Here is a 9,081-nt window from a genome sequence, read left to right on the forward strand (position 1 = left end):
TGCGACAATCTTCCAAATGCTCCTCCTACCCCCACCCCAAAAAAAAAAAAGAAGAAAGCAAAGAGAACGAGAAAGTAAATCTAAAATACAATTACGAAATAAGATCTAGTTTGGCAAAGCTGTGGTGAGGAGGAGTTGAAAAATGAGAGCTGCCTTGCTGCAAACGCCATCTTGTTGCAGCTATTGGGCCCAGGCACAGAAAGATCCATTCATTCACAGCAAAAAGAAAATCAAACACACACCCTGCCTAATCTGCAGCCACCAAAACAACTACACTATTATCCCCCCTTCTCTTTCTCCTCTCCTAAAGCACACAAGAGAAAAAATAAACTCCGATATATTACATTTAGAACAAATTTAGGTCTTAATACAATATCTTCGTTTTCTCGCACGAAAATACTGTGAAATATTCACATACACATCGACAGCATTTTGTCTTGATTCTCATCCCTGCGTTTAGCAGATCAGCTTAAAATATGGGATAAATCTCTCACGATTAGGTGCGGACGTTTTACAGCAGCGGAATGTTTAATTTTTCAGTCTTAAATCACCTCTCCAAGTTAAGCCAACTATTCTGAAAAAGCTGTTTCAATAATCACTTAAGCCTTACATTTACAGTCCTTTCCTCCTATTTTCTACTGTGGAGACAATACATAATAACGTGGCAGTCGGCATCCTAGAAAGGATGCCTTATTTAAAATAACGAATCCCAACCATGACTTTGTTGGAGAATAACGAAATACCACATTCGTTAAAATTTCAGTTCATCTTCAGGAATGATAAATTGACATTTTACAGCAACCTCTATATCATTCTGATTTTCTTCTGGACAAGACTGATTTTTTTTTTTTAACAAAACGTCTCGCCTCTTCCAGATTTACATACAAGACTTTACACCTCTTCATTTCCTACAAAGCTACAGAATTAAATATCAGCTTAAATATCCCTTGCATGGGTAAAAAAAAAAAAAAAGCAACACTGAAATCCTTTCAATAATAAGCAGGGAATTGAAATAATATTTTTAACAACATTTCCGCGGAGAAAACTCCATTTTTCTATTGTGGCAAACACCCTCCATGATCTTCATTATTGCTGCTACGGGCACACAAAAATATGCAGCACCGTAATACATGGGGGAACAACGCATACGCGGTCCGAATCCATCCTCGGTTCCGATTTTCAGGAGAACAAAACCTTGGCTACCCCTCCCTCCCCCGGCATACACAGCGCCAACCCCATCTGCGAGCCCTTCGCTGGACCGGGGGCTGCTGGAAGCAGTCTTACCCTGTTTGTCTCACCCCCGTCTCCTCTCAATCAGTTTTCCACCATTACAGCAGCCACACCATAGCTTTTTCTTGAATCTCTCTCCAAATACTCCCTCCGCCGGCTGGATCGCTCGGGAAACTCGCCTTTTGTATCTTAACGCGTGCAAGAAAACACCCCAAACCGTCTCACAGAGACCACTACAGCGTAATTATAATTAAAAATGGAACCCCGCAAGACCCAAGGTCCCCTCCCTTTTCGCCTCAAAGCCTTCCAGAGAGAATCGGTCCCACCCCCACCTTTTCCTCCTCCTCCTCCAGCTACAAACACACTTCTTTTTTAGGGGAAGCTGGAGCACCGAGGAGGTGGGGAAGCGCGGGGGAGGGGGGCTATTTCCAACCCCGCCATGCTAAGAGGTGGACAAACCATTAGCCGCCCTTCTCTCCTGCGGGGCCGCGAAGAGCGGGCGGGCGAGGAGGAGGGCACGGCGGCGGCGAGGGGGGCCCAGCCCGCTGCCCAGGCGACGCGAGAGCCGAGGGAGCGGCGGAAGGGGAGGACGAAGGGAAAGGAGAAGTGCGGCGGCGGGGAGGAAGAGCGGGGGAGGGGAGCGGGGACGGGCGCAGCCGCGCGGAGGGCGAAGGAACCGGCGACCGGGGGGAGCCGGGGCCGCCGCCGGCGGGAAGATGGCCTCAGGGTGGGGCCGGGCCGGGGGCTCGGCGAGCCGGGCGGCGGCGAGGCGCGGGGGAGGGCGACGAGGCTTCCGTGCGGACCCCCCCGCCCCCGCCCGCCGCCTCCTCTCCCCTCAGGCGGTTACCTGCCCTTCCGGCCGCTGCTCATTAACCGGGCCGGTACGTCCGTCGCCCGCGGCTCCTGCCCGCGTCCCGCCGGCCTGGGGAGGGGACGGAGGAGGAGGAGGAGGGGGGCGGAGGAGGAGGGGAGCCGCCCGCGCTCTGCCCGGCTGGTCCCGGGGAAGGCAGCGGCGGCGGCCGGGGCGTCGAGTCGGAAGGAGAGAGCCGCGGGGGAGGGGGGTGTCGCTGGGTCTCGACTCCTCCTCGCGCGCTGGGTGCCCGCTCAGCTCCCCGCAGCCATCGGGAAGCGAGAGCCTGGGCGCGGTTAACCTCCCCCCTCCGCCCCGCCCGTGCTGCCCGGCCGGGAAACCCCGGCTCGGCTCGGCTCCCCGCCCCGCCCCGCCGCCGGCCCCCGGCACCGCCCCGCCCTACCCCCCCCCCCCCCTCCGCCCTGCCGGGCGGCGGCGCCGACGGCGAGCACAGGCCGCGCCGCGCCGGAGGCCTCGCTGCCTCGACGGGCACCCGCCAGCGCGGCCGGGCGGGCCGCGGCGCGCGCTCCCCGGGCCCCCCCCGGCGCGCGCGCGCAGGCGGGCAACGCCCTTCCAGTCAGTCAGCCCGGAAGGGGGGCGCGCGCCGCTGCCCGCCCGCCGCCTCCCGCTTGGGCTCGGCCCCGCGCGCGGGCGCTTCCTCGCCGAGCGCGAACAAAGGCCGCGGGCGGGCGGCGGGGGAGCTTCGCCTCGGCCCCGCCGCGCCCAGGCCGAAAGCGCGTGTTTAAAAGCCTGGCGTGAACAAAAGAGAGGGAGGCCCGAAACCAGAACCCCACAAACGGCGCTGTCTAAGTAGAGAACCCCCCCCGAGAGAGCAGGGCTGGAGGAGGAGCAGATCCCCCCTCACCGCAGTAAGGCGACGTCGAATCTAAGAACACCGGGCGGCCGAGCGCGGGTGAGGGCCGCAGGTCTTACAAGGCTACTCGCAAGAGGGCTAGCAGGCGGCAAGTACCTGTCAGCGACCGTCCTTCCCTCAGGAACTTGACAACGAGTGGCAATTCAGTAGGCTTACCACTTCTTTTTTCTAACGTCGCTTATAAGGGTACTCGCACGGCCAAAGTTTCCAGAGCCGCTTTTCATGTTCTTCTCACAGGATGAGCATCAGCCTCTGCTCTGGAAGGCATTGCAGAAAAGAGCAAGTCAATCAAAAAATAAGGGAACATAAAAAAAAATGCAATTTCTGTTTTACAGACTGGGCCTCGCGTAAGCCAGGCTGGACAGATGTCACCAAGATGGAACCATTTCACGCCAGCGCTCATGTAGTAAAACATTATTACTTGCTTATGGAAAGTAAGTATGCATACAGTACTGCATCACTTTTTCTCCAATCAATAGGTCTAAATCTGGGGGGTTTCCCCCCATATTTGTTTATACTTTGTTAAGAGGTGGGATTAGCTGACTACCCAAGTAGGTTTACAATAAAAGGTAAAAAAACCCACAGCATTGTATCAAATTTTGAATCAAAAACCTATCCAGAAAGAATATGTTGTAATAAAATATTAAAAAAAAACCCTTAAAAAAAATTAGAGAGACCAACGCTTTTTCTGCAAACTCTCCCCCTAGTAGTTGCTTGCTTCTCCAGAATTTAATACAGACTGTTACTTGCCATCATGCTTTCTGGGAAGGTAGGCGTGGTTACCTGTAATTAGTAAGAGAAAGAATAGGTTTGCCAATTAAATTGTAGGAAAGTGGATTGGCTATTATTCAGGTTGTCTGTTATTCATAACTGTTAGATCCTGGTGTGGTTAAACCTTTGTTTTATAATAATCAAATGTTTGGTTTTAAATAACCTGTATACCATGCTAAAGCTTTAATTCTTCTCCCTGAGATTTACAAATAAAATAAGAAATTTACTGAAATTAGAATAAAGGATTCCTGAATTATAGTCCCAAATTACTTATATTCTGTTCAGTAACCATAAAGAAATAATTTCTGCTCCACCCCTGAAAGAAATACGCATGCATGTACATTGTGGACAGGAGCTACTCCATTAAAATCTGTGCAACCGCATGTATGCAGGTTGGGGATGTTCTTGAGATTGGGGCTAGAACTTCATCTAGCATTCCTATCTGCAAAATATTGATTAAAGGTAAGTCCGTAAGAAACACCACAAGTTTATTAGATATTTGCAAAGTTTTATAGAGATTTCAAAAGCAATTACAAACATTACTGCAATATTTAAGTCAAAAAGTCTCAGGGAGATTTATAGTAGGCAAGTTGCATGGGGTTTTTTTTGTTTTGTTTTGTTTTTTGTTAGAGATTGCTTTTATGCATAGCAGAGATGACCTTTTGGGGATACACTACGATTTGTGTGGAAAAGAATGACCACTTACTACATCAGGGGGGGAAAAAAAAGTATGATACATAAAAGATTTAGGAAAAAAAAAGGAAAAGCCTTGTTTTGCTAAGGAAAATTCATAAGTCTTACGAGATTTTGTGGAAAATTTTCAGCTAACACTGGGTCATACAGAAGAAATCTGTATAAGGAACAAAAATAATGTTCTGAGGTTCGTAACAAAGGGTAAATCATATTTTGTTTCCTCGAGAAAGTAGTGGCATTGAGATTTTGTTATTAGACTAGAAGAATTGTTGTGTGAATTAACTATATCATAATCAACCAATGCATGTTTTTTCCCATTGCACGTGCCTTATCATACAAATACTTACTGATTTTCTTCTTTATATTTCTCTTACATGCTTTCAGTAACAGGACAATTATAGTACCTAAACATTTTGTTTTAAATAAAGCACACATTCAGATCTTATCCTCTCCTAGCAATCTCTAGGAATTTTTTTTGCATTCTAATTTTTATGCATTCTAAAGGGAATTTCTGTCCACAGGTCTGTGCTTTGCCATCTCTTTAAATCCATGGAATTCAGGTAAGAGAACTGAACCAACCAAATCTGTTTATACATGCTGAGTGCAACCACATATACACATAACTAATTCTTTCACCACACCTATTCTTTTGTAAAAATACAACTGTTGCAGTAGTTCCTGTTTCTGATCCAGTGACTTAATTGTATCTTATTCTCCAGTGAAAAATTTGATTGATATGTATACTACCAGTATGAAGAGGGATTATGAAGATTGGAAATGGTTGTTTACAGGGTGGAGGGTTGTTTCAGGTGGGGTGGGTGGGGTCTTTTTGTTTTGTTCTGTAAATCTCACTGGACGAATCAGTTTTGCTGCATTTTGCTGCATTTTAAAATCTTTCAGAAGAATCACACATTACTGTGTGCAACATGGTGTTTAATTCTGATGTCTTCATATAGTCCTGTGCTGAAAGCTACTGTATGTGCATTATCTTTATTTTTTTAATTTCTTTTTAATTTTTAATCTTCTTTTTTTTATATGCACATACAGATACATACAGAAACTGTCCTAGATTGTAGTGTTCAGGACTTAATCAATGTACGAATTTATCTGTTTCTGTATATTACAAAAATACAGTTTGTAACTAAAAATTCAACTGAAAAATATCTGCTAATACCTGAAGATCTAATATACATAATTAACAAAACCACATCTTTATGTTTTTTCGTTAGTGCACTTTGAAGTAGCTAGTATAGCCAAAGCAAATTAAAAAAACTGAAATAGATGGGAAATGTAACTCACACAATTCCACAAAATAATAATACTTCTCAAACGTGAGGCTTCCACATATGCTAGGACTAGGTCAGCTGAAGCAAAAATAGAAGAAGTTTTTCTCCTGAAGCTTGGGTTAAGTCTAAAGAAAACCTCTCCTGTAAGCAGGTTGCTCCATAGTTCTCAGTTGCAAAATTTCTTGCACCTTTTTCTCAATCAGCTGTTATTAACCCCTTTATAGAGAGCATACTGAATTAGGTGAATCTTTAGGCAGTTTCACTAGTTTGTGTGTTTCTTCAGCTGTTTCAAACATGACAAAACTAGCTGGAATTTGTCATACCTGGTATGCTACCAGAACACCTGTTTTTGCAGGCTGCTCTGCCATTCAAAACCTGCATGTTACAGCACCACTATAGCACACTGGTGGTGAGGCTGTGAAAAATCATTGTTTCAAGCCTTTTGTGGAACACAAAGAAGTTGGTTGTTAAAAATAAAAAAGGCTGTCGCAGTATTACTGTGAAATTTTTCCAAATGGGGAACAATTATGCCACACATAGTTTTGTACTTTTACCAACTCCTGATTAATAGGGCATCTACTTAAACAGAGCCAGTGATTGCATACACATCAAAAGTTGCTTTCTAGCTTTCAGCCTCCAGGCTCTGCTTTCACTCTTACATGTGTGTGACTGCCATCAACAGGTAAAAATGAAGGCTACTGAGAGGCTTTAAAATATTTGTGAAATACAGACGTAGGAATCTTTACAACCAAAAATGCCGTTTTTCTTCCCTCATCTGCGAAGGTCTTGCACTGCATAAGAAAGAGGGAGTACTTCCAGGGAGTGGAAGTCCTGGAATGTTTCCTACATGCTGGTCTTCTCGCTTGTGTGTCATGGTCATCAGATCTGTAAAACTTTGTCTCACATCTGCAGGATGCCACACAATGAAAGCTCAGATAGCCATGTGAGTCCTGTTCAGACATCTCCTCCTATTCAGAGGCAATAACCTTCAATCAAACATGCAGACTAGACAACTACACTTTCTGTCATATGTGTGGCTGTATCTTTTATAGTAAGGCAATTAGAAATACAGAGCTGGAGAGTACAGCTGAATTTTTGAGTCAGTAGCTCATATGACAAGTAACCATGTCATGTGATATCCTTTGAAAGCTGTGGAAACTTCACCTTAAAATTAGTTTGATTTTTTCCCCTTTGCTAATCCACTTGTAAGGCAATTTGCCTCTCAAAGCCTTATTGCATTGTTTAGAAACAGTGAAATTTACTCATTTAATGATGCCATAGTGCATACTGCAGTACTTTTGGAGGCATCCGTATCAGATCTTTGTCAGTGTAATAGTTAAAAAGACAACTGCTGCTTTTCTTAGGCTGCGAGAGTAGGAAGTCTTGTTCAAGAGCAAAAAGATAGAAGGACAGATATTGCATAGTCCTGAGAGAAGGTGTTCTTGTTCAACAAGAAGAGCAAGGATGTAACTTGGTCCCCAATGTATTAATGAGTACAGGTTTTATTTGCAAGTGAAATTGCCATGGCACGTTGTTTAGAAATATACTATATTCATGTTTTATTGAATGTTTTGTCAGGATTTTTGTAATTTCTTAGAACGTAATTCATTTTTGCATACAAATAGTGTTGTTACTGCATTGTCATAATCAAAATTTACATATTGGTATCTGAGTAAATATACTGCATGATTCTTGCGATAACTCAAGATGCTCCTGGACCCTGAAAGAATAACTGTTACCAAACAGGTATGAATTGTGCTTTCTAAAGAAAGGGTGAAAATCAGCACTTCTCAAAATTGCGTAGCTCCTCAGATGGTATGAAAGTACTACAGAAGTAATAAATAATTATGTTTTGCCTACTTCTCTATTTGTGACTTCCCAGGTCAGTGTTTCTAATGGACTTACCCAAAATAATAACTCAAAGGACCACCTCATATTCCAGAATTACATCAGCACTATTTCCCATTCCAGAATATTTTGTCTGCCTTTGTGTCCTTTGATTTCTATACTGTGGATTCTACTAAAACTGCAGAGATTCATAGACACATTCACATGATTTTGATCTTGTTTGAAGTTCTCACTCCATTTGGTCCCAAAAGCAATGCGGAACCCTTGTTTCTCCTGTCTTTCCACGAAAATTAAATGAAGCCTATACAATGTTTCACTTTCAGCTATGCTTTAGTCCCAAGTCTATTCAGAGGATCAGGAACTCTTTTTTTTTTTTTTACTCTTATTTTTTTAAAAGTGATTCAGAACTGTTCCAACCTGTTGTTATTTGCTAGTTCTTTAACAATTGAATGAAAATCATGGTTGCTATTTTCTGAGCAAAGACCCAGGTAGCAGAATTTCAAGATAGTTCATTAAAGAAAATAAATAAATAAAAGCATACTGAATAGAAATACTCAGTGAGGCTAGGGATAGGAAAAAGTAGGAGTAACTCAGTCTCCTTAGTTACATTCTGCATTTTCACAGATTCTTTCAGTTTGCCTATTCCTATGGAACAAAAGAGTTATTTTAAACAAATTCTGAGAACAAAGCATAAAATTAGCAAAACTGTTTTAGTCTGACGAGAATATAATTGACAAGATTTTAAGGTGGGGGAACTAGTTTTGAGAGTCTTCATGTAATTTAGGACAAAAAGGCAGGAAAATCCATATACCTGAGTTTCCCAGCTAATACAGTCTTGGAAGATGATACTGAACTTCTTACTTATGGTATGGATTAGAATGGTTTATCTGTGAAATGGATTCAAGAACAGTTAATTCAGAATTGTTGAGAGACTTTGCAAGTTGCTTCAAAAACCTGTGGGGAAAAAAAAAAATCCATCATTGTCTGTAAGCGAAGTAGAACAAAGTTGTGAAGGCCCACAGCTTTCCTATAGATTTCATTCTACTGCATCAATGTACATATATGTTACTGTGAATATAATAAGCATATCTATTACATGCCTGTCTTTGTCTATCTCATTCTTGAAAGAGGCAGAATAAGCTACATGGGGACAGTATACGCTGTTTACATATGTCCTGAAGGGCATCATACGTTTTCTTGTTTTCTCATAAATTCTGGCTGAGGTCGTTTTATTTCCAGGGGAAAAACTCGTTCCTATTGCCTTGTGACCCATATAAAAATCAATGCCATAAGCATCTCTGAATTCAACAATCAATAAAAATTTATTGCCTAGTTCTTGAGTGTGATTGTTATGTTTAGCATACCTTGAAGCATTTTCCAAAGCCAAAAAATATCACTACTGTTGTCTTAGACACAGGAAACTGATGCATAATGACGTGAAATTACTTAGCCACTACCACCCAGCAGTCTATGGAAAGAAGTAAGATGAAACGTTAGGGTTGCTTGAACTTCCATCTAGTATTCCTTGT

General features: G+C 43.4%; 1 protein-coding gene across 2 annotated transcripts in view; it reads right to left on the reverse strand.

Annotated features, from left to right (window-relative positions):
- Positions 1-2,179, reverse strand: part of GNB1 (G protein subunit beta 1) — a 43,836-nt gene extending 41,657 nt beyond the window's left edge. For both annotated transcript variants that reach the window (XM_059830099.1, XM_059830098.1), the window contains exon 1: positions 2,078-2,179. The gene's annotated coding sequence lies outside the window, so the exon portion shown is untranslated. The remainder of the gene's footprint in view (positions 1-2,077) is intronic.
- Between the last annotated feature and the right edge of the window lie 6,902 nt (positions 2,180-9,081).

Source organism: Gavia stellata, chromosome 27 (assembly GCF_030936135.1).
Source record: "Gavia stellata isolate bGavSte3 chromosome 27, bGavSte3.hap2, whole genome shotgun sequence".
Lineage (NCBI taxonomy): Eukaryota > Metazoa > Chordata > Aves > Gaviiformes > Gaviidae > Gavia > Gavia stellata.